Raw genomic sequence first — 25,759 nt, 5'->3', positions numbered from 1 at the left:
ACATAAACGTACATGCACCTAATAGCAACCATGATTAGTATCTTCCCGCTGTTGATCAACATTAAAATAGTTGAAGCGGGACAGATAGCCAATTTTGCGTCATTTCCCTGTTCAAAAAAATGAAAATATGACCTTTCAATGCAATGACCAAGTAAAAGACAGGAAACAAATGACAATTTCTTTTATATTGGCACATTTAGGTGTTTAAGGGACAAGGGTGTATTTGAAGGACACACTGTGCATATGAGTCAGTCCAGAAAAGTTTAATGTATACTAAACACTGCCACACAGGCTCGTGTCTTTTTCAGCCTGCAATTTTTGGTAACTCGAGCAAAGTTTCTTGAAAGTTTATGTGGTGCAAAATTTCAAACCGCAGCTTGTCACAACATCCTTCTCATTGTTGGGCCCCACATGACTTGGACTCAGACAAACAAAATTTGAATGTTTCTTACTATTCATTTTGTTTTTGGAGGGAAAAAAGAACACCCTCTCAGAAAGCCACTGAGATTGCTTGCTTTGGAAAGGAAGTATAAACGTGGGAGCATTTCAGACATTCTTTCCTCCCTAGCTTCTATCTCTACTGTATTTCTATCAGTCAACTAATAGACTACACGGTCCTGATGTTTTCCGTGTGGCCATAAATAAGTCGGTCCCCGCTCAAGCTTTATGGAATCCAGATCTTCCTGATCCCTTCCATGTGTTGCCCATGAGCTACGGCCCTGAACTTTGACCTAAGAGCCCTTGGCTTAGTTATCTCCAGCCCAAGAGAGGCAGTTAATGTACGTGCGTGTAATGGGTGGAGTTCATCCAGGGTTGATTTTTTTTTTCTTCTCCCCCACTCCCTGTGTATTAACTTACCTTCCATCTACATTTTCTGGCTATTTATTTCACACACAGACATGCACATACTGAAGCACTTCACTTAGCTCAAGCACATCAGATTTAGAAGGTTCATTTTTTTCTCATGAAACATGAGAATATATTTTTGGGGGGTAATATGAATGCATCCAGGCCCTGAAGCAGCAAAGCAGTCCTCTTTATTCATGTTGGTTTTCTACGGTTTTTTTCCTCCCCTAATTTTGTAGTGTTTACCAAATAAAGATTGGGTTCATCTGCATACACATCAATGGACCAATCGTGACCAATCAGACAAATGCATTGTGTGTTATCTACAGTATTTTTAAAAGAGGAGGGAGGCCAGTGCTGTTTCCATGTCCACAGAACTTAATCACAACTGGCTTGCCTACACATTCGTACAAGTGACTAGATCCTTCCTCTGTTCTTGGGGGGGAGGGGCTAGAACTCAAAGGTCATATTTACTCTCTCCTCACGCTAATTAAACTCCATTAGCCAGAGAGAATGGGGGTGAACTCAAAACATAAAGGTGCATATCTGACCTACCGGTAGATGAATTTGTGCCTGACTGTATCAGGTCACACAAACAAAACAGTATATTGCATCACTGTAGACTGACATACAGAGATAGTATACACAGACACATAAATATTCTCTGTAAGCTTGTAAAGACTCCCTTTTTTCGTGCAACGGCCCCTTCGCCCATCCCGCAATGCTGCAGACCCTTGGTCCAGAGAAAGCCCTCTTTGTGTCAGTACGGGGTTGACCATCCGCTTCGGCACTTTTGGCTCCTCCTCAAGCATTGGCTGACCCACAGATCCCAGAAGCAGGCCAAGCCTTGCTCCTCTGTAGTTCATCCCAGACAAAGAGCCTCCACACTGGTTTGACTACTCACTCAACTCCCTCCTCTGTTCTCTTCTCCTCCATCTCAACAGTTCACCCTGTCATTTAATTTGATGTCAATACCTTCCATTAATCCAAATGAAATTTGCCCTTCTAATGCCTGATTTCCTATTGAATTATGTAATTTGACATTCAATTATTAAGTAGAACACTGTCAAGATATATTTATTTGAGATGGGTTGCTTTTCCTTCACTCGTGCTTTTCTTGGAAATTGTCTTCTTTTGAAAAAATAAGCATGCGGTTCGAAGAAAATTATGCAGAATTTCAAGTTGGAACTGTATGGTTCTTTTCTGAATCATTGGACATTATTTGAATTTAAAACAAAGTGAACAAAAGTGGTGCCCCACAATTGTGTATGGAACAGACACATACAAAGACTTTCAAATCGCAGTAATAAAAGAATAATTTTAATGCTACATTTCTTGTAAAACTGGACATGGAGGATAATGATTTATTGCAAAGGTTTTTTCATATGTTGTCAATTTCTTGCGATGTTATGGATGAATATTGATTGCAAATGGCATTTTTCGGTGAAGAAAAGGTTTACTGAGGGCAAAACTTTGTTTATCATAAATTTTATGTTAATTATGTACATTCCTTTTATCTCTTAACTCCAAATCGGACAGCTGACCTGGAGTTTTTACTGTAATTCAATCATTTCAAATGGGTTAATTTAATGAAATTGAATTTATTTTTTCTAAAAGGTCAAACATTAAAAAATATTATGACTTAAATAGTTTGCGAAGAGATCAGACGTTGTTTTGATCCCCGACCTTTGTTCCTCATTTTAAATTACTTTTGAACCCTTTCAGTGACATTGACCATCATGTCCAATCATAAAAGTTATTTTGAATGAGGAAGTTGCGGTTGCGCTGAATAGCCAAGTATGAAGGACAGTGCTTAGTCCATAACTTTTTCACATGATGGTAGGCATCCAATTATGTGACTCTTTTCATCCTTCTTTGAATTTTAGAGTTTATCACCAATAAACATCCAATCCATTTGGAGTTGGAAGGTGGCTGTAAATCGTGAACGTTCCCTTGTTAATGTAAGCTTTCTCAGTTCAAATGGATTGGATGACTAACGTTGACAATGGCAGCCATTGAGTTAAAAGCAACTTGCAGTCACGTCGGCCCTGTAAACAAAAGTTGCCTGTCTAACTTGTACGCTACATTAACAATGTTAGTAAAAACCTCCAGGTTGAGGAGCCTGTATGGACAAGAATTTTGCCATGGGGACCATGCGGCATGCAGTGTCTGTCAATCTGCCTTAACCAGTTTTTTTTTTAAAATGCCTTCTGGGTCATCATTACTCATCACTTGCAAGTTGTCTCATTTCAAGAATTAACCTGCCAGGTCGTCTTATTTTGCCTATACATATCATTTAAGTTATAAATCAGTCATGCACCGAAATTAAAATTCTTGGCTGAACAAAAAAACAGATTTTAGTCTAAAAGTTTTTTGTTAATTAAAAAAATAACTGAATTATTATTCATTTTTGAATATTTTGTATTTTTTCCACAATGAATTTTTCATTCTTGAAATGACAAATATTTGATGATATTTATTTGGTACTGTTATTTCAATTGTGCTCAACATTAAATATTAAATTAAAAAATATGAAATTAAAATGTTTAACTCAACCCACTAGAGAGTAAAAATTAAGCTCAAAACACTACTACTAATAATCTGCTATTCTTAACAGACACCCACTTTGTAATTTATCTTCACTATTTGTATCATATGTGCATGTTCTATCACTTAGATATGTGGTTCCAGATGGTAATTAGATGGATGATTTGAAAACACATGCTTTCGTTATGCTTGCAGTCAAGTCAGCATAAGAAAAGAGACCAAGCCCACACGCGAAAATGAGAACAAAATAAATGTTTCCAAAGCTGGAAAGACAACCTGGTTATCCCATTTCAGCTGCTCAAGGGGAGGAAGAACAAAAAAAGTGTGGAATCTGTCTATCTACTTTTTAATGAGTAGAATTTACAATCTTAATTGGGTCACAGATGTGTGTTTTCATTGTTTATGTAGCGCTTTGTATGTAAATTTTTCAGGGAATGTTTTCCACTCTGCTATTATGCAATATTATATCATAGGTGGGTGTTTTAATTGGGATTGCACACCTGGATTGGACTGTATTTAATGGTGTTCATGCAATAACTTGCATTTTCTTTTATAGAGTGGATATCCCCTAGTGTAGGTCTCATGGAGCTCCTGTGCACTCAGGGGAAATTGGCTCTTTTTACTGCCTAAAATCCAGTCTGAAATTGCTGGACCACAATTATTGAGGCAAAGCAATAATTAGTCCGTCATTAGTGTGAGGAGTGCCACACCTTCCGCGGGTGTTATAGCAGGTGTGTGTTCTTCCCCTTAAGCTCTATTTGTTGCATTCTGCTTCAGCTAACTATGACTTACCCTTCATTATTCTGCATGCTTTACAAGCATGCACTCCCACCCACAGAAATAGCCTATAGACATGCTCATGTCACATCAGTAACCATATACTGAAGTTCCCTCGAGCAAGAGGTTAATGTCAACTACCTCCAGATGCAAGGAGGCTAAGGTGCAATTTCCCCTACCTCATTCATCACTGTTAAGACATGCAGCTAAAATGAGTGACAGCCACATTAAATGTATACCCAGCTGACAGGAGGGGGAACAACAATAGCACAGGTATCAAACATGTGGCCAGAGAGCCAGATATGTAAATCTTGTGTAGTGGTGACTTTGTATTTCCCGCTACAATCATATTTAGTATATAAATTGTACATCGTCCTCAATGAAGGATTTAGGACTCCAGAAATCGGTCAATATTTTTGAGAATGAACTACAAATGCCACAGATGTTAAATAAATACAAACAGAAAAGGAATGTTTCTTTTTAACTTTTTGCTTATATTTAAAACACAAGTATTATGTGAGAATTGCTATCATTATTAAAAAATAAGGAATAAATAGAACATTAAAAATAATAAGTAGATAAAAGATAATATTTGCATTTATCCTATGTTGACTAGTAATTTGAAATTCAAAAAATGTATGAAACAAAGAAAATGAACAATGAAAGAAAAAAACATTGATGAAAAACATGGTATTTAGAGTCCCAAAAAGAGGGTTTAGGCTATTTTATGGTCACCAACAAGCATCGACTATCAAAATAGTTGTTGATTCAGTTGCCATTCGATCAGTTGTCGATTAATTAGCCCTTGTTTCACCGCCGTTGCTGGCGCTAGACAGTCAGTTTATTGACGTAATAATTCGCTGCTAGTCAAAATGAATAGGACATATAGCGCCGTCAATGGCAGCCATCCGTTAATTATTCAACCCTTCTGCACGACAGGAATGTGAAGTGATTAAAAAAGAAAGGGCATTCAAACATGCACACAGGACGACAAACAGGTAGAACCACCCAAGTCACTTTGAAAACTACTATCTCTCTTTTGAGCGCACAATCTTGCTCCCAGAGCTCTGTACATCTGGTTCGGTCATTTGTTATTATCAATGCAGTCACACACAGGCAGGAGAAAACACTCAACTCACGCGTGTACATGCACGCTCGCTCGCAAGTTGTCTAAGTATGCACACGCACACACACACACACACACACACACACACACACACACACACACACAACTGTCCAGATTGAGCCTAGACCGTGTGAAGGCATGGAAAATCTCCCCTTACAATCACAATTCCACACGATCATTCAAGTTGTAATGCCTGTCAGAAATGGCTGTCAGAGGATATAGTCAGGACTCGTTACGCTCCATTGTCATAAAAGATAGGGGCCCCACAGGCTACACCTGCACATCTATTCTCTGTTTCACCAAACAGGTTCTCTCACCCATCACATTGCCCTTTTCAACAAGCAGGCCTGCTTTCCGTACCCACTAAAAAGCAGTCCAAAATGGAGGGAAGCGTGCGGGGGATGACAGAAGATGAGAAAAATACACAAAAATGGGATTCAAGCTATGCAAAAAGTACTTTTTGAACCTGGAAGTGTTCCAGGTTCAAAAAGCACAATGAATCTCACTGCCATGTCATTTTTCTTTTTGGAGAATGTACAGTCTACATCAGGCTGGGAAAAATCAATTGTATGAAACTAACAACTTTATTTTACTTTTCTTAACTTTTGAAATGTACATTTATCAAATAGAACAAGTTTGGAATTGTTTGTCGAGTACAGTTTCTCGTAAAGAAATGAGTGTCTTTCTTACCATTGACGTAATTGCAGTAAAAGGTTTGGGATACTTGTGTGTGATTGGTTAAAATAATAGCATTGATCAAATGTTTTCCTGGGTGAATGGTGGGGTTAGTAATTGCCTATTAAAAACATTGTTTTATTTTTTGTTTTTCTTAAAATTCCACCTGTGGCATTTCTAGTTCATTCTCAAAAATATTGACCAGGAAATTTCCTTAGTTGCAGTAGCAAGACAGACACACAAGACATTGTAGACCTAGGTAAAAAACTGGAGCCACACACAGGAAGTCCACAAAGGTGGGGGACCTTCTGCAGACTGAGACTGAGGTTAAATATGCAGAATCACTCTTTCAAGCTGATCCGCACAGTCCCTCAGTAGTTTGGAGGTTTTAAAGGTCATCATCAAAGATCTTTTAAATCATACCGATTAACAATAAAATACTGCCTTCTATACGTTGATTTAGAAATTTGTCAGGCAGTCTCCTGTGTCTTTTGCGACGTGAACAAGAATTACAAAGTTTGGTACTTAAACAGAGCGCATTAATCGTCACTTGTTGTTATCGACCTTTTTTCGTTCATACTTGAATGCATGCTAATAATATATATGGCTGTACGTTTATGGAGTCACCCTATATACGGTGCTTATGTGTATTGTCCAGGTCAAGTAAAGACTTGGAAGTGGGTGTGGCCTATGTGGTTTCCCTTGGGTCACTTGCTTCACAGCAACATTCCGTCATATTCTCTCATTTGGGGGCCATTAGAAAGGAAATAGGGCCTCTGGCGGTCCACCCCTTCTGCTTTTCTCCAAACTACCCCCATGCTCCGTATCCAGTCTTTATCCCTTATCCGCCCTGTTCACCTTCCCCGTGTTTTCACAGTGTTAACGATCAAGTCATGGCCCCAAGTGTTCCGGGGACAATCGGGTCGACTGCTAGTGTTGATTGTGATGGATGGGGGGGCTCGTACCAGGGCCAATGATAGTATGTTTATTCATCTGTTTTCTCTCCTCTGTTTTGTAAGACAAGGATGAGCAAGACTCTATTGAAGATGGGTACCAGACCTCGTGGTCCTTTTTTTTCTTCTCGAGCCACCTTTTTTGGCTTTTGGGGGATTCCACAGGCATCCAATAGCAGTCTTTTTGCAAGCCATTGATTAAATAATAAACTTCCCACTTCATGCATGAAACCATTCATGCTTCAGCAGTAAGTCACAGTCAAGGAAGAATTATGTTCCATCAAGAATCAAAACGTGTGAGTCCAAATTTTCTCAATGGGGACCAGAGATGTCACCAGGATTTATGGACCGAGCAGTATGTGTTTTGGGTGTGGCTTACCGAGAAAATGACTTAACAAAGAATGAGCGCATTTTGATGGGAAACATTATGGAATATAAAAGAAAAAAAATCAGGTCAACCAATTAGGATACAAAATGTGTGTGCATTTTTTCATTAGGAAACAAAGGAGAGAATAATTTTTTATTTTGCCAAATTAAAACCAGACCAACAAATGAATGTTTCTTTTGAATTCTCTTAAGAAATGCAGACTTCATTTTCCAGTCAAAGACTCTTCTTCTGTCTCCTGACTGGACCTTTTCCCTTTTGAATCACTAATAAGACATCTGTTTCTTCCTGCTTTTGCTAGCGTTAATGCATGCATGTGACCGAGACAACCATAAAAATATGCCACGAGGCACAGGTCAATGTGGCCTGAAAAAACATTTCTTTGGTTAAACAACAAATCTGATAATAAATTTTATTCAAAATCACTCAGTTTATTCATTCTTTGCAGGCCAGTGCAAAACAAGTCACACATGGGGTCTGACACCACTGCTCGAGAAGACGTGGCTTGAGGCAAGGTAATGAAATCTTTTCATTCGAGGCTAGTTTTACCTGTGTTTGCTGACCACTTAGGGCCATTGGCGGCTTATGGACCATTTGCTTATCTTTGGGGTGAGTAATGTGTGTTTCTGTGTGTCTGTGGTTGCAGCCAGGCCCTGCTTGAAGTCATCAATCACTACAACCTGAGGGCTGGAGGACTCTGTATGTGTGTCAAGAGAAAACGACAGACAGGTAAGCGATTCATTTAACGCATGTGTGCTTGTGTGGGGGGTTGTGAGTTAACCTGGAGGTAGGTTGTCATCCTCATTTGTTGAATATGGCTTAGCACAGGAAAACAACCATGTGGCATGAAGTGCCTAGTATACAAGCAGATAATACAAATACAGTATGTAAGATTGCTGGTTGTGCATTGATTGACATTGCAGTATATTTGTGGCTACACAACTGGAATTACTATGCAGTTTCTCTGCCTTGCCTAGATTTGTTATATTCATGCTCAACTTATTTTGTCATGGTGTTTTCGACTGCGGCTTTTTTTCTATTCGGTAGTCTGATTTTACTTTCTACTTTGATGCTGCCGAATGCATTTCTTTGAATGAATCAAAAGAAGCCGACCTGGTGAAATAGCGAAAAGAAAGTAGGATCTGATCAGAATCACACCAACAGCTGTGAAGGATAAAGAACCAGAACAGGAGGTGATCTATTTCAGATTTGGACGAAACATCAGAAGGAGGAAACGTTCCAGGTTATTTGGGCTGAGGTGAAGAGTCCCCCTGGAATGGAGTGAATGTGTGATTGTGTGTGTGTTTGTGTGTGATATTATGCAGAGTCCTTACGACTCAACACTCAGTGCTCATGGCGTTGATGTGGGTGGGCGGTGTCTCAAGGTTGGAGTGACAAGTCAGCCACTCAGTGGGCTCTGACAGGAGGCTACCGCTTATCTGCCTGACCTGATGACAGCAACGCACAAAGCACAGTCGTGTGTGTGTCGATTGAATTCACCATTATGTGACATAGTTTAGTTTGACATGAGTCACAATGTCATGGTTGAATCTCCCCACCACATGTTTATTTTGTTACGTACCTCATAAACAAATCTACATGTGGTTTCTAGCATGAGTGCTGCTTCTTATTTATATAATTTCCCAGTACGCCACAGCTGTAACACCCACACGCATGCAAAGCCATCCCGCCAAGCACACAAACTTTTAACATGCAATTCTTGAAACATCAAACAACACTCTTTGCTGTCTGAACTCCCTCCCTTTACTTCATGGTGTCCCCTCTGACCTTGTCCAGACCTTCCCTGAACACAAACACTTCAGGGCCTAACCCCTGACCTCACACCCACACCCAGTACACTGCAAAACATGGGCAAGGCATTCCACAGTCATTTTGCTTGGCATATGTGGAGCAACACTTCACTTCCTGTGGGTTCTTATCGCTTTCTCTTTACCACCTAAAACTTCAGTCACAGACAGCTGTCACCAAAATCCAACTCTGCCCCCTTTTCTCATTGGTGCAGATAATGAGAAAAGGCCTCTTTTTCTTGTCCGTGCAATTTTTAGGCACCTAGCGGGTGTAGCTTTTTAGACGGGAGCACAATATATTACCTGCTTTCAGATTAGAAAAACAGCAACAGCGAGGGTCTATGGCATACAAAACGATAAAGCGTACAGAAACGACAACATCACTGGTAATGTGACACTAGCACGTTGTCTATTCTATAGCAACCTCAACCGCGTTCCCATCAACGAGGCGTCTGGCAGAAGCTCATGGAACCAAGAGAGATGGCCAATGATTTTTAAGCACAATATAACCAATGACCTGAATTAATGACCCGTAGTGAGTAACCAGGTATATTTAAATTAAAAAAATACAATCAGAACACACACTATAATCGCGCCATATATTGTTTAACCACAAACACTATTTTCTACGGGATTTCCGAGGCAATCCTGTCTCTTGCGACTTGGTGGTGACGCGGTCCTAAACCAACAAAGTACCGCGTATATAATCAAGCTCACTGCTCTGCGCAAAAACTATTTTAGGAGACTATAGCTTAACATATAAAAGTACATTATGCAAATTATTTTGCTACGTCCTGCTAGTTTTATTGTGGTTCTCCTGCGATATGTTCCTTTCAAACCAAAGGTATTTAATCCTCAGTATTTGAAATGCCAACCTTGTAGTTTGTGGGTCAATCCCATATATATAAAGTTTTATTTTGAGAGAGACGCAATCAAATCTGCCATATAACTTGTCTATCATAAATACACTCGCAAAACACACCAACTTAGTTTGCCTATGCGAAACAAATTGTATTCTGTATTTACATTTCTGCAACCCTGCAATCCCCACGAGTTCTGCGGGGGTCTGCAGGGCGCCGGAGATGGCCAACCTTCTGTTCCCATGGTCTTTAACTATAGGCTTGAGCTGCAAATGACCACCTTAAGTCTGCCTCGACGGCCTTGCGTGGCGGCAAGCATCCTAACAGACCAATGATCGTCAGGCTAGTGACAGATGCGTGCCGTGATTGGTGGGGCCCGTAATTCAGGCTGTATAATTTGCAAAGTGGAAATGTAGGTGACTAAGGGTTTTCCATGTGTGTCTGCGCGCGTGTGGAAGAGAGATGTGGTTGACGGCCACATGAGAGCACAACATACTCATTTGCAGCCTTCTGTTTTTCATCTCTTCCTCCTGACTCTAGCATAACGTCTTATGAGTTTATATGTATGACACGAGTTATTACATCATTTCCTTTATTCATTGTCAATCTATTGACTTGAGCTGGAGTCTGTTACGTGAGCATGTGTTAATCACTGTGCGTTTGGTGCTGTAATCGCAGTTAAGGATTCAAGTCACGGACGTGAAATGCTTTTTTATATGGATACGTGTCTGACTCCCATGGTTAAGCCATGAATAGGGACACTTTTGTTCAAGAGGAAACGAGCGTTAGAAAATCGGAAGCGTCATTATCATTTTTATTGTGGTGGCAGCCAGATAGCTGCCCAGCTGTGGTGCTGAGAGAACTGGCTTCAAAGCGCACACACACTTCCACACATGCAAAAGTCACTTCTCCACCTGTTTCTCTTTCACAATCGATAGCTTTGATGCTTGGAAACGCCAGCGTGATGGCAGTGAACGGGGGCATTGGGATACAGGGCTACATGACCCAGGGGACCCACGGGTGTCAAGGACTTTGATCCTTGTTACGGGGCTACATGTAGATTACCGGTCTCTGGAGGGGTACAACAACCCTTAAATCACCCCTCCTTCAATGATCTTATCCCAGGCCCTCAATTCTCCTTTATCCACCGCTTCATTCACAGCTCCACTAGTGATCCTTTGGGACAGGTGAACCAGAAACCAAACCCAGATGCTCTCATGGTCCAACAACGCTGATTATTTCCAAGTTGGAGCATTTATTGGTGGTTTAAGCCAAAATACACCAATGAATCATATTTTGCTATCACAAAAGTCTATTTGTGTGTGCATTTATAGCAGCATTTGACATACGTATCTACATTAAATAATACAGATGTCATTCAAATATGCTCAAATAACCATAGATTTTTTTTATTCTAATTGAATCGAATTATGGCCGAATTTGTAATAGCAGCGCATCGTATAGTTGTAAAAAAAAAATCAATATTGTATCTTGTAGTCATGGAATTGGTCATTTACACCCCTCGTTCGCACATGATCAGGCATGCTTGTGGGCACATAGATACACACCCATATCCATACTGAGAACACTGTGCAAGTGCACAGGTAAATCAATAACATTCGACTCCCCGTGCGTAAAGTGAATCGAAACTGCTTGGTTCATACAAAGTTGAAATGTGTTAACGGAGTGACTAAAGAGGCCTGACGCAGTTACAGCAACAAAATAAAAGAGTTTTAAGATTTAAGGTCAAAACTAAATGTGCCTCTTTGTTGTGAGGTTGTAGTTTCAGTGAGCGCAAGTGGAAGAGCGAGATGAAAAGCGATTGCGACAGAGCGAAAGGCAGAAAGAAATAAAGTTCAGCATGAAGAGGACCGGACTAGGCACAGAGCAGTCATTGTCAGGGTGGCCTGGTTACCATTTTAATGAAGGAGCCACTATGCTCACACAAAGTATAAACTTCCACAATGATTAACACTCTACAAATATGCTCAAACAATACCAAAGCTTTTGGCAAACTTTGACACAAACAAATAGACTTTGATGCCAGCAAATTCCAGCAAATCCTTGCAGGTACATGAGCTCTGAACTACAAATACAGTATCCAACTGGTTACATATTTTATAAATCAGTTGTGCAGCACAAATACCTTGCAAACAAACTACTACGTTTAAATATTTAGCTTTATATCAATTAACATCCATAGTCAAGTGATGGTCATCCAGATGTGATACATTGAGGGATTTTGGTTCTGAGTTTCTTGCCTTTTTCGCTTTCACTGGACATTTTCTCTTTGTTCGTTCTGAAGTTTATTTCAGCAGATATACAGTATAAAGTCTACTGTATATGTTGTTTAAGTACCTTTTTTAAATATCCTTATATCTCTGGATTATTTTGTTACTTACTTAACTGCCATTGACAGTCATAGATTTCCAATCCATTTTAAGTGGGAAGGCCGTAATCATGTTTCACCGCCAATGATCGGGATGGCCTCTGAAAATGACGTGATCGTGCCCAATTTTCAATTATGTGAAATTGGGGTCATCACTACTGAGGAATAATGAGCCTTTTTTTAATTTGAGTCATTTGGATGACACTTACCACATTTTTTCCATTATTTTGGCCATTGTATAATTATAATGATGTGATGATTTAGGCTCACGATTGTTTATTATGCTAAGAAAGTCAGTTACGCTGGTGGCTGGAGTCACGTTGTTGCAGCAGCTGCCCCGTGAAGGTTATGTGTACACTGCAGACCGGGCGAAACAGGCATGAATGAGAGTATGGACACGGACGTACATATGCGAACACACACATCCACCATGAACCCTACAAACTCGCTCATAAATCAAAAGCCAAATGTTTTTCGTGCATGCCCAAAATAATATGGAAGATTGGAGGAGAGTGATTTCAATCTAAAATTGGAAGGCAGCCCTGGTGGCTTTTTCTTTATATTTTCTTCTCTTCCTAGAAATGGACTTTTCCATAATGAGCAGGCAATTTTAAAATTGAACCATGAAATGACCCCCTTAGTTGGCAGTCAAGTGAAATAGGAGCTCTGATCAGGTTTGATCTTCCGCCATGAGCCCGCCAAATGCTTAACATACAGGAAGCACAACATTCTTATGGTGACATGTCCAGATGCATATGAGTGACTGTCCTTTTGAATCAGTATTCTACCCTTAACTATGATGTAAACCTGCGAGCCAGATGTCACCCATGCAACGTACAATACAATCAGTTTGCTTTTTAGGCCAGAAGTAAATCCTTATGAGAGGAAGCTTGAGAAATCCTCTGTGCCACTGTATCAAATTCACTCTTTCCCGATTTCTCACATGCTTTATTCCGCTCATCTTATTTTCTTTCTTTCTTTTTATCTCCCCCTCACTTACATAGCACATAATGTCTTGTTCAGCTGTCTTTCCGGGGCAGGTGGTGCGAGGGTGATATGATGAAGAGGTGAAAGAGAAGCGAAGGGAGGAAGAAGGGAAATTGAGTAGGGGGGGGGGGGTTACACAAAGGGGAAGTAAATCTTTGGGGTTCACTGCTACTGGAGTTGAATTCCTTCACACCAGTTGCTGAAAGGTTCCCGGCATATGTGAGAACGAATGCATAGGCAAACATATACACAAGAGACATAAGCGACGATTACTTCCTGTCAGCTTTGACCAATCCCCCTGAGGTTCAAAAATGTCAATCCCCGGAATGTACAAGGAAACGGGGCCCTTAACTCAGTCAGTTTTTATCTCTTCATTTTTTTGCTATTGAATCTTTGCACTTTATTGTCTACCTTTCAACAGTTAATAACGTGTGTGTGTGTATGTGTGTGTGGGAGGCAAAAGTACTACAGGAACTGCTAGAATTGATTTGTGCAGTACAGACATTCAAGAATAGGAACATCATAGAATTTTGGTTGTTTTATGTATAACAGGTGTAATTCTGGGTTTTCAAAACTGATCTTAGCTTTTCTCATTCATGTAAACTTTTTTGGACAGTGTTTTCTCATAAAATATGAAAGATATTGTACCTAATGTGCTTGCAAATGTGCAAATGTCACGGCAAAATCACTCACAGAGCATTTGATGTTAAAACAGGCTAATACAGGTAAAATGCTATCCTGTTAACTATCAAAATATATCGGTATGAATATGCTGTATCAAATGACAGTCATGTTCCTGCAATCAATGATCATATAACAAGTCGGCAACTTTTTACACACAACCAGTACGTTGTGATTGAGTATAGCTGCAGGGTTCTGCTGTTGTTTGGTGAATCATATTGCAGCATGCTGAAGCAGCTCCATCTGTGGCCGCGGCCCTCATTCCTCTGCGGCCACATCAAGGTTTTGCAATACGGGCTGGGGGGGAATATCATTCTGCACCACAGTACAGCCACCACAGCCTTCATATGCAGATCCAACGGAATCTAAGTTGGAGGATGTGGCTAGCAATCGCTGGCATTGTTTCTCTAACCCAGGGGTCTCAAACTCTCTTTTTTCGCAAGCCACATTTTAGTTACGGTTCTTTCAGAAGTCTATTATTTTGGACAACTCAGAAATATTTAACTCATTTGGCCACCTTTGGCAGTACGAGACGTTTAATTCATTTGGATTCCCGCCAAGTCAAAATAAAAACTAGGCTTGCCGCGATTAGTTGGCAATCAAGTAGTTAAAGGATTTTTTTTGGGTTGCCAATAAACCATCTAGAGACAATGAGTTGACCTCAAAATTGCCCAATCCTTCTTTTGAACTGCTTAATAATAAGTATTATAAAATGCCCAATGATAATGTTTTTTCTTGAAAACAGCAAATATTGTCTTTTTATTCAATGCATTTTTAAATATGAAAAATTTAAATATTTTCTTTTTCCATATGTAGTGATTTACTTTTCATTTTTACTTTTACTATTTATATTATGAAATAAAAAATATGTTTTGAAAAACAGATAGTGTTCCCCCGATCTCTGTAAAAAAATCATGAATATTAAACATGAGAATTCAGAGTCAGTCTTCCTAGCTGAAATGAATTGAGCGTGCTGGTTTTGTGTGATGAGAAATTTGATATCAACCTCAGTCACTCTCCATCTGGTCAATGACTTGCCTCCAGCCAACAATGGTTTGTATTAGACTGCCCCCTAGCGCTTTCCTGTCTCACGCCACCTCAACACATGCAGTTATCTAACAGGTACTATTAGCACCAGGGGAATCCTGGCTTGAGTGAAATCACCAGATGTGGACACAATAATGACTCTCTAAATCCCCTGTTTCTTGGCTTGGAGATTTTTCCCACACTTTATGTCCTCATGATCAGCTCAATTAGGGAAGCCAAACGTGCCTGGGGAGTCAGGATAAACTGTTTAGATATGAGTGTGCATGACTGGTGAAAGATGGAAAAAAGATGTGACACATATTTGGGCGCAGGACTATGGATGATGACTGAGGAATATATTAACTAGTCGTTTTGAGTGACTATTAAGCAATTAGAGATTAGTTTGTATGGTCTGGATAATCAACATCATTTATTCATTACGGCGATTTCAAGGAAAATTATGTTTTTTATCTTTCAAAATGGATTCTTTAGCATCAGATGAGCATTTTGCCAGAATTATGCATGGAACAAAGTCCCTCTTGTCAAACTAACTTGAAATCATATGAGCATGACTACTAATAGTGTATAAATATCACTAATATATGCTTCACTAGATGTATACCATTCTGCTTGCTTTGTTTCCCCCCCAAAAAAATCTAAAAAATTGAATCTTTTTCATATTTTTTATTTCATTTCTAATTGATTTTTCCTATATATTCCTTCATAAATATGTTTATGCCATCACAAACGATTGGCAATTTATTTTATTTTTATTTTCCTAGCGTACCGAAAAATAAACAAAAAAATAATGTACCTATCTTTTCTTATCTACATGGTTTCACTGTTATGACTGGCTTTCTGAGTGCATCCATACTTCTGAAGTGGCCCGTGATCAAAGCGGGTTATAACGCTGCGGAAATAAGCTTTGCTTATAAAATGCACCAGCATGTCATCATTTGATTTGCATTACGTGTCCACGGCTAGCACAACATAAACATAATGGATAAAAATCTGAGTGGAAAATGTCATCGGCTGCAAGTATGGAATTTTTTTGTTTTAATTCTTACATGTACTTCCTTTCATTTGTCCCGGTGAGGAAAAAAATGGATTAGACATCTAGCACAGTGACTTGTTGAATTTCTTGGCACCTGAGTGGGTAGGAAAGAAACAAAGTCAGTCTTCCTGCACTTGGATATGAATCTGTGTTTTTGTCAAGTGAGTTCATAACAGAGTACTTGTGAAAATTTGACCAAACTAAAGGCAAGGCAAATGTATTTGTGTAGCACATTTCAACATATGGTTGCAATGTGCTTTACATCCCACTCAAATAAGCAGGAAACAAATAAAACCAAAACAATCAGTTGTTAAATAGAAATGAAAACAAAAATTAAAGATAGAAATCAGCAAGATAGCATTTTAAAACAAAACTAATTTGAATTGGAAACAAAAGTCAAGCAATGCAGACTTGAATAGTAAAGGCCATGCTATGCTCAACAATAGTGTTTTTATCCCTGATTTAGAGCAACTAAGCGGTTGAGGACTACTCTTCAGTTAATTAGCTTCACAACTAAATGCCGCCTCACCCTTATTGGTTCGTGTTCGTGGAACATACAAAAAGATGTCTGGATGCTTCATAGAGATTGAGCAAATTCAGCGTGTCTTTTGGGCCAAGGCCATTGTGTTTGGGTTTTGTAGACCACCAGCAAGATTGGTGTAAAATGGTCAATTTGTCTTGCATTTGAGAGGATTGTGGCAGTAGCATACTGAATGAGCTGAAGCATTCTGATTGATTTGGATTTTTGATTTTGTTAAAACTTTTAAATATCCACAATAATCCAATCTGTTAAAATGAATGCGTGGATATTTTTTTCATGTTTGGATATGTTTGGACAGAATCCTGGTAATTCTGGTTGTTTTTTGGTAGATTTCGTGATAATGTTCAATGGCTGTTGAAATTGATGACTGTTGTAAACAACAGACAAGAACAGTTTCTTTTCAGATATTTGTTTTATTCCCTGAACATTTTATCCTCCTATACAAACACATTTGAACTTAATGCCTGCCATTGGCGGCTCTAGACACCTGATCCATTTTGCCTAGGAGGGCTAGCAGCAATCTCTCCCAGCCAAAATGGTTTGGAGATTTAACGCCATCAATGGCAACTAATGATTTAATAGTGGTACTACTTGGAGACAGAACCACTACACTACAACATTATCACCCAGGCCCCTCAAACAGCTTGAGTGAGTTATATAAGACTTGGCAGACTCTTCAGCACTGTGTAAGTACATCACAACATACCATACCATGTGTCTGTAGTAACAGGTATTTGTGTCAGTGTGTCCTACAATCAGAAAGCAGTAAAATATGCAACGCCCCCCAAAATGTGCAGGCAGATGTAACAAGGAAAACAGAAAATATCTACATTGGAAAGGTTCCGCCTTGACGCCAAAGCAATGTTGTGAATCACATTACAAGAGAGGAATCTGGAGGCTGGATGTGTTCTCCACGTTTCTGTCAACTGTTCATCTTGAAGAGTGAGAGAGGTAAAGAGATAAGTGCTTTATTCGCCGTCTGGCGATTAGCCAAGAACATTCTGTTCTGCTTCATTTGAGGGGGAAATCAAGAATTTGCAACCCATCCTACTGTGCAGTAACTCTGTGCATGTATCTGTAGCTGTTGTGAAATCACAAGTTTATCACTAGTAGACGTCCAATACATTTGAAGTGGGAGGATGACAGCGAATGAACATTCCAATGGCAGTTTCAATGATTTAAGGATTATAAAATTTCCTATGAGTTCATTATAGTCAATGCATTATGTAATACTAATAACACATTAATATTGGCATGTATAAAACAAATACATTTGAAAACGCTAAAGTAACTTGAAGGGGTAGGTGCACACCGTGTTTGTGTGATTTCATTGAGGTTCGCAATGTATTATAATTTTCATTTTCTTTGTTGTCCAGTAAATTCTTCAAATGGACTCCAAGTATCTGTTAAACAGGTTGCATTGGAATTATCCAGCACCAATACAACTGTAAAATTAGCATTTTCAGTATCGTCTTGACAGGCCCATTTCAGAAACAACGGTTAGACTAGGAAAAGCAGTGATAAAAGAGGAATATTGGACTTTACAGCAGAGGGCTATAATTGCAATTTGAGATCAATGCGAATGCACAAGTATTGTTGAGTGGCTGACCGTCACAAGCAAATAAAAAAGTTTTAGAAAAGACAAGTCATTTGACCGACATCAGGTATGTTCTTGTCAAAGATAGCTAACGGCATTTAAAAAAAAGTGAAAATGTTTGATAAAACAGCATAATACGCGATTGCACTCTAGACAAAGTGTGTCCAGAATACTAGTCTAATCCCAAATGGGCTCTAAGTAAACGCAGTAACAACACATTAAGGCCACATCAAATGACTCAGAGCAAATTTGACACCAATATCTGTTTGCAGTATGACTGACCACTACCAAATTTGAAGACCACCCACTCAACTGCCACCTTTCCGAAAAGCTAATACGTATATATAGTATCCTGCTGGTGAACTAGCCTTTCCCCTGCCTTTACTCAACAGGTAAATTATGATCAAGAAACGTTAATCTGTTTGAAAATGTGGAGAAGTTGAGCTGTAGAGTTGTTTTATCCGAATCAAGAAACTCACAAGGGGGCTTGCTCGTTGACATGAGCAACTTCATGGACCATTCCCCCCGATCTGATTTCATTACATTGTGGATACAAGCGATGACACTGCCAGAATGCAAAAAAAGTTTGCTGTCAACAAGTTCAAAAGGAAACGAATCAATCTCCCTGAAAATTGCAAATTGCCAAGTCTGACATTAGTTGATTTGTGTAAAAAAGCAAATGCCTTTAACATTGTTTAAAATCCAAGCCAAATCATGCTTTATCGCAATGTATATTTTAAATTCCTTCAGCACACACAAGTTGTTCAGTGTATGAAAGGTCCACCTTTCTACCGCCTGAACGTGCAGCAGCTGTTGACTTCATGTTGACTTAGCCATTAAAGGCTAGAGCAGGTCTGAAATCAAAACCTGCAATGGCTGTTTACCTTGGAACGAGTGCATCTCATGACTGCACACTTGAACTAGGTGAAACATCTCCACGGCTGACAAAATCCACTCAGAGGTTTAGAGTGCATCTGCTCGAGAGAAAGTTGTCACTCAGAATAACAGACATTCCCTTTGGAATCTCAAGGGGTGAAACAATTCTCACTCCTTGGAAAAAATATTGACTGATGTCCCTAAAATATACATGAGTCCATTTTTTTTATTACCAACTTGTGTTGGTATGATGGATGAAGAGAAGCCATATTTTGAAGTCACGTTGTTGGGTAGAGTTGTTAGAATAACTATGCATGGGTGATAACAGTCCAAACAATGTTATAATAGTTTCTGCTGATCTACGTGAAGGTCTATTGTCTTTCCTCAAGGAAGCCAGTGTCTAAAACTATTAGCCTTGTTGCAAGCTAGTCTGACATTACAGATTACGGACCGTATAAAATGTGAACAAATCCTTGAAGAGGAGACATGCAGTCACACAATTGCATAGGCAAGAATTTATAGGCTAAATTGCACAATAGTGTCCTCTAGCCTCTACTGTAAGTACACACACAATGTGCCAGCTGGGTAGTTATTGTGTAGAGTGGCGTTAACAGGAAACATGTCGTAAGAGTTTGTGGTTTGTCATCAGACCTCCTGAAGCTTTGCTAGACTGAAAAATAATACAGACAGGACCCTAAAATACACGCATTCCCCACTCAATCATAATCCCCCCTCGCATCTAAACATTTGAGCGTACAGTAACTGCACATGCAGTTCCCGGCATATTTGAGACAATACATGTGGGTATGTGTGCATGTCTGTGCATGTTTGTTTGTATACTCTCACTCTAGTCAAGATGAGTGGAGGCGTTGTGAGTGTGTTCACGTCTGGGTGTGTGCGGTAAGTTATGTTGGTAAAGGAAGCAGGCATACAAACAAACTTGTGGTCTGCTCTGTAAAAAGGGGCAATTTCCTGGTACTCACAGCCGGATAAAACTCTAGACAAGTTGAGACGGACGTGAACGATGCTCGGCCAGTGCAATGTAAGAAAAATGAGATTTGTGGATTAACCCTTCCTAGACAGCAATTAGACGTACAATCATGTCTATTTACGTCCTCTGGCTGGGAATTTAAACTGTTAGTCACTCATAGACGTCTATTCCTGTCAATATGCGGCAGTGAGTTAATATTTATTTTAATGTGTGTATTTTCTCCTAATTTGAGATCTTATCAATTATAATGAAAGCACCATTTTTCACCGATGACATCAACAAATAAGAAAAATGGAACCAGACGACGTTTGAGGATTTACCCTTAAAAAAAATTCATCGAGCACACATTCTGAAGTAAGACATAGTTAGAGCAATGAAAGAGAGGAAAATTTAATCTCATAATATTGTCTTTTTGTCATGCTATTACAATGTATTACTCTATTAACGAAATATTACATCTTTAATCTCGTAATATTAGGATTTTATTCTCGCAATCTTATTTTTTTCGATCTTTGTCCGGCAGAAACCTCTAATGCCTCTAAATGTAAATTAGTTTTCATCTCAGATGGATGTGAATTAAAACAAAACAGTTGAGTCATGTCGCTTCACCATAAAATGTAAACAAAGATTGAGCACAAAATGAGAACATGTGTGCGCATGCAGGCCACATTCAAATAATTTGATGTATATATGAAACCTTGTTATCATTTTGCGGGTTGGAAAAAAATCATACTAAACACACAGAGGAGGATGAAAACAGCACATTAGGTGCATAGGCTTGGCTGTACATAACCTGAAATAAATTAACGTCACATATCCGATATTTATTTTGGAGCTGGACCAAATATTTTAACAGCCTGCTTGTCTAACTGTATAAAGTGTGGCTAGTTCAGATTTGAGCCACGGATAAGCTATGCATGTTCACAGACACACACGCACACATGCACAAGTCATTAACGTGCAACCCCAAGTCAAACCCTCACAGATTACTCTGGAGGTAAGCCTTCTGATGATTTTCATTTGAAGTGCGGAGAAGTGGCCTCAGTGTAGAACACTCCAAAATATTTTCCGAGCTTAATTTACAAACCTGACTTGAGAATTTTCTTCATCTGCACTGAGCTGTGTTTCTCTGCACTGAAACAAAGGAGGTTTGTGTGTCTGCAGTCGGTAGGATTATAGTACCCTTTGATTGCTGAAAGACTGCATTCGAACGGAACAAAGCGACAAAAACGACAATTGGACGGTGCGGGGAGTTGAGATCATGACCCGGGGCAAAGGACGGTTTAGGATGACGAGTGAGCTACAAGTAAAGAACATGTCAAGTCGTGTAGACATTTCATGCCAAGTTTTGACAGGCACCGCTTATGCATTACGAATGAGCTCTACATGCCGTTACACGATTTTCCTAATTTAACTAGTTTTACTTATCGGAAATCAGGCCCGATCACGAGGATCGAAACTGGGTGAAAAGGATCCAGATTTGAAGACGTATAATCACTACTTTTCAACAAAGCAAGTCTTACTAAGTCACAATACAGATCACCTAAATTAGGTGACTTGGACTCTGGTGCAAATATATTTGAGCGGGACACACAAAGTCATTACACCATGAGCAAATTGACTAGAAATGCAGTCCAGTATTCAAAATCCTCGAACTTAGTTCTATGATTTATGAACTCAGATTGTACTTGTTGTGTGGTAGCATTAAAACACTAAAAGTAGGAGAGACATATGTGAAATTGATTCCACTCTCAGAAATGTTGAGATTTCTCTGATTCTTTTCTGGGCCGTGCCTTTGAACTGAAGCATATGTTAGATGCTTAGAACTCTAGCAATTTCCTGTCCAGCTGAGAGACACTTTATGATTGCGACATGAGATCAGAGTGAAATGCACACATAAAGCCACGCTACATTCACTTTATCTCAGACATATGTTTCAATGAATCCATTCAAACGGTAAGATTTATAAAGACTGAATATGTATATGGACTGTGGGGTAAAATGTTGTGAAAAGTTGGAGAACTCTTACAGGATAAAATACCAAAACCAAGAAACAACAATATATGATGCAGTATGTGGCAGATTTAGAACAATAATTGGCACAGAATGATGATATTGCACGAAAAAAATGAGTACCTGAAAATAGTTGATTAGTTGAGGCTAGGGGAAGAGTTGGAAGAATAAACACAACCATCGCATAGACAGGGATAGCAAGCCAAAGGGAAATCACAAAACAGGAAACTGACATTATTTGGACTGATGTCAAACCAAAAAGTAAAAAAATAAAATAACAAAACTGAGGTCATGACATTTCAAAGCTCAGAAACTACGCAAACGCTACTATAAAAGTAAATTCAAAGAGATTGCAAAAATGCATTTAATTAAAACCAAGACTCAATTATGCAAATGTGAAATCACAACAACACAAATATGTTGAAGGGTCATATTTAGTCAAGATTGTCTTACTTTCTAGGTTCGACCAATGAACCCACGCTTTATTCCAACTCTTACGTTATTTGCAATAGATAATCAAAGCATGACTGCCAACAAATGTATCACAGCTTTTAATGCTGACGGCATCTCCACGTCTGGAAACCATACATTATTCCTCCCTACATATACAAATACTCATTCCTTAAATCCCTTCCCCCCTTATGTATCTCCCCCACCCCCTGTCTTTGTCTCTGTAGCCTGAGGACTCTGATAAACACTGCTGATCCTGGTACTATGCTCTCTGAATGAAGTGTTTGAAGGGCAGCCTTTCTACTCAGGACCTTGTTTATTCGCCCTTTCCCCATCAACCGTGTTTAATGTCACCGTGGCTTTACTCCCCACACTCACACACATGCACACACAGTTTTATATACGATGTCAAGCAAGACAGCGGGAAGACAACAAGTGAGCTATATATCTCAATACATATACGTATGCATGGAGGTATTTTATGTGTTATTGAAAAGGCCAGCGATAAGAGTAAAACCAGGCATGCTAGTAACTTGGCACATGCACAGAGTTTTGGCATTGTTGTTTTGCACAGAAATCAGCCTTCCATCTTAAAAGGCTAGTGTGTATTTAGGGTTTTTGTGTGCATATAACCTGTTTCAACAGTAGGTTTGTGTGTTCCTAGGGTGGAGGTGTAGTAATTGTGTGGTGTGTGAATGTTGCAAGTGAAGCAAGTGGATGCAGACTGCTGACAGTTAAAATTCCCCGCGGCAAAATTGATTTGCCTACTGAAAAGAATAACGTGACTCAGCGACTTGATGAAATGTTTTGTGAGACTCAAGTCATTCGAGAAGTTATCTAGTTGATAATTGTTGGGAACTAATGTTCATCCTCAATGAAAATGTCACTTTTGGTTGTATAACAATTTAGACTTTATTCTTAAAAGTAACATATCCATTTGCCAATCTAAACTAGCCCCTCATGTCTAGATCCCCACCCACACACACACACACACTCTACCATACATCTCCTGAGTTTACAACTAATTTGGTAGTCAAGTGGAACCACATCTGCAACCTATTTAAGTTGTTGTTGTGTTGAGCTGGTCAAGGAGTTGGATTGGACACCATAGCCAACCCCCATGCCTACCTCCTGGACAGAAGGATGTCAAAACATCTTTAAGGAGGTCCTGAACAGATGATGTTGCATACGTTCTCTCTTCGAGAAGCTGCACATTCTCCACATCAATGGTCGTCTTTGTTGCCTCTGTGAAAGCGACACAGTTGGAGCGCTGGCTATTTGCATGTTTCATTAATCCGCTAACATTAGGGTTTGGGTGGGCTTGTGTATTTTTGTGTGCAGTTGAGCGTTTCTGTTTTCAACTATTTTAGGAATACGATCTCAAAGAAAAGGAGATGTTCTGTAAAACCACAAAACAATCCAGTCAGAAATGAATGGAACACACTGAATAGTTGGGTGGCCAGTACAGTATTAGCATGAGGTTACCATTTGATTGTGTTGTGTGAGAGAGAGATGAAGGAGGTAGTCAGAGAGAGGACCGCATGAACTTATGGGTCATTTTCACATAATTCAGCAAATAACGGTAAAGACACTTTCAGAAAATGAATAATTTACAAAATGCAATTCAAGCATTCTGATTATCTCTAATTAGCAACACTAGCACTGCCTGGAAATATCTTAGCTGGAACTTTAATGAAAACATAATTAATTAAAATTTAAAAAATATGGGTGAATATTTGGAATCTTTCCTTGTGCCTTTCTTTTCTGATATCGTTCCCTTTCTTTCTCTAAATATTTGTGATAGGCTCCAGGGTCATTTTTAATCTTCTCCCTGCATTTGCGCATCGCTGCAGCATTAGATTTTTTCGCAGGTGGCTTACCGCCTTTTTTCTTAAATGGATTCATGTTCTGGAAATTTTACAAATCAAAGCAGGAATTAGTATACACATAAACATAGCATAACATGTTAGCGTCATCTCTACATATCTGTTGTATATTTAAAAATATGTATTTCATCTCTACATATCTATTGTATACACCTTTTAATAACGGTAAAGACAAAATTTATTAACGGTAAAGACACAACATTCCACCTCAGCCTTTGACATTGGTAGATGGTATTTCTTGGCACTCAGTAAATGATAGTGTTCTGCATGCATACACCATGCCCAGTTCATTAAAAAGCAAAGTAATTATGTTCACCAAGTTTTTAGGACATCGGTAAAGACATGGAATTGTTACGACATTTCACAGGTATGGTCCTTACCTTGGTTTTAGTTTCATTCTCATGGCTTCTGCTTAGCTGGCGTTGACAATATGGCTGACAACATCCTGGTACTTCTCCCACACCAGCCACCTGGTGTATTTACTGTGAATTTTTTGGTGTATTTCTCATGTGATAACGGTAAAGACACACTAACTGATATGAAAGGTACATCAGTAAAACTGTTTGCAGTTGCAATTCTTTTGCATTTTTCTCAAAGACAACTTGAGTGAAAATACTATTGAAACAAATCTAAACAACACATTCTAAATAGAGACAAACAAATAAATCATAACCCGACTTTTCATTCCTATAAACTGTGACACTAGATTCTGGACATCTAACGGAGTGGACAAATTCAACATAAACTGGCTCTCAATGTATTTGTGTCTCAAATAGATTTCTCTTAAAATTGGTGCCAAATGTAGTATAATATGTGGCAAACAAAGCAGTAGTAATTAATTTTTATAACTTTGTAACACATAAAGGGAAAGTCCAGGGCCATATCTTTACCGTTATTTGCTGAATTATGTGAAAATGACCCTTATACGTGATTTGTTTGGAAATGGTTAGTGTGGAGCAGGAATACTCATGGGTTTCTGCACCTCCTCTTCACACGAGCTCAATTTGAGCCACTGCATGATTGTAGTTATTCACTGTCCTCAGCATTACAGAAGCGAAGAAGGGAATGTTAAGAACAGCAGATTAATTTAATTCAAATCTTTACTATTGTATCTGTACTATTTGGGCAATTGTTCCTGCTACTGTCCAGGTTGCATCTTCAGCTGTGGCATTTACATTTTTAGTTATGAGAATTTCTTCCCCGACAAAAATCTGAATTATTTTTTATTTATTTATTTTAAGAGATTGCCAATCTCTTCTTTTGCACAGCACATAGAAAAGTGTCACAGTTC

The 25,759-nt window shown here is 39.1% G+C and overlaps 1 long non-coding RNA gene across 6 annotated transcripts in view; it reads left to right on the top strand.

Annotated features, from left to right (window-relative positions):
- LOC144085170 (uncharacterized) overlaps positions 1-25,759 on the top strand; it is a 111,209-nt gene that overhangs the window by 39,932 nt on the left and 45,518 nt on the right. For 4 of the 6 annotated variants that reach the window (XR_013304041.1, XR_013304042.1, XR_013304040.1 and 1 more), the window contains exons 4-5: positions 7,758-7,824; positions 7,956-8,038. This is a non-coding gene — a long non-coding RNA (uncharacterized LOC144085170). Of the gene's footprint in view, positions 1-7,757; positions 7,825-7,955; positions 8,039-17,495; positions 17,607-25,759 lie in introns of those variants that run through there. The other 2 variants (XR_013304044.1, XR_013304043.1) reach the window with 2 other exon arrangements.

The sequence above is a fragment of the Stigmatopora argus genome, chromosome 11 (genome assembly GCF_051989625.1).
Source record: "Stigmatopora argus isolate UIUO_Sarg chromosome 11, RoL_Sarg_1.0, whole genome shotgun sequence".
Classification (NCBI taxonomy): domain Eukaryota; kingdom Metazoa; phylum Chordata; class Actinopteri; order Syngnathiformes; family Syngnathidae; genus Stigmatopora; species Stigmatopora argus.
The sequence above is the reverse complement of the archived record's forward strand: the minus strand, read 5'-3'. Positions and strand labels throughout refer to the sequence as shown.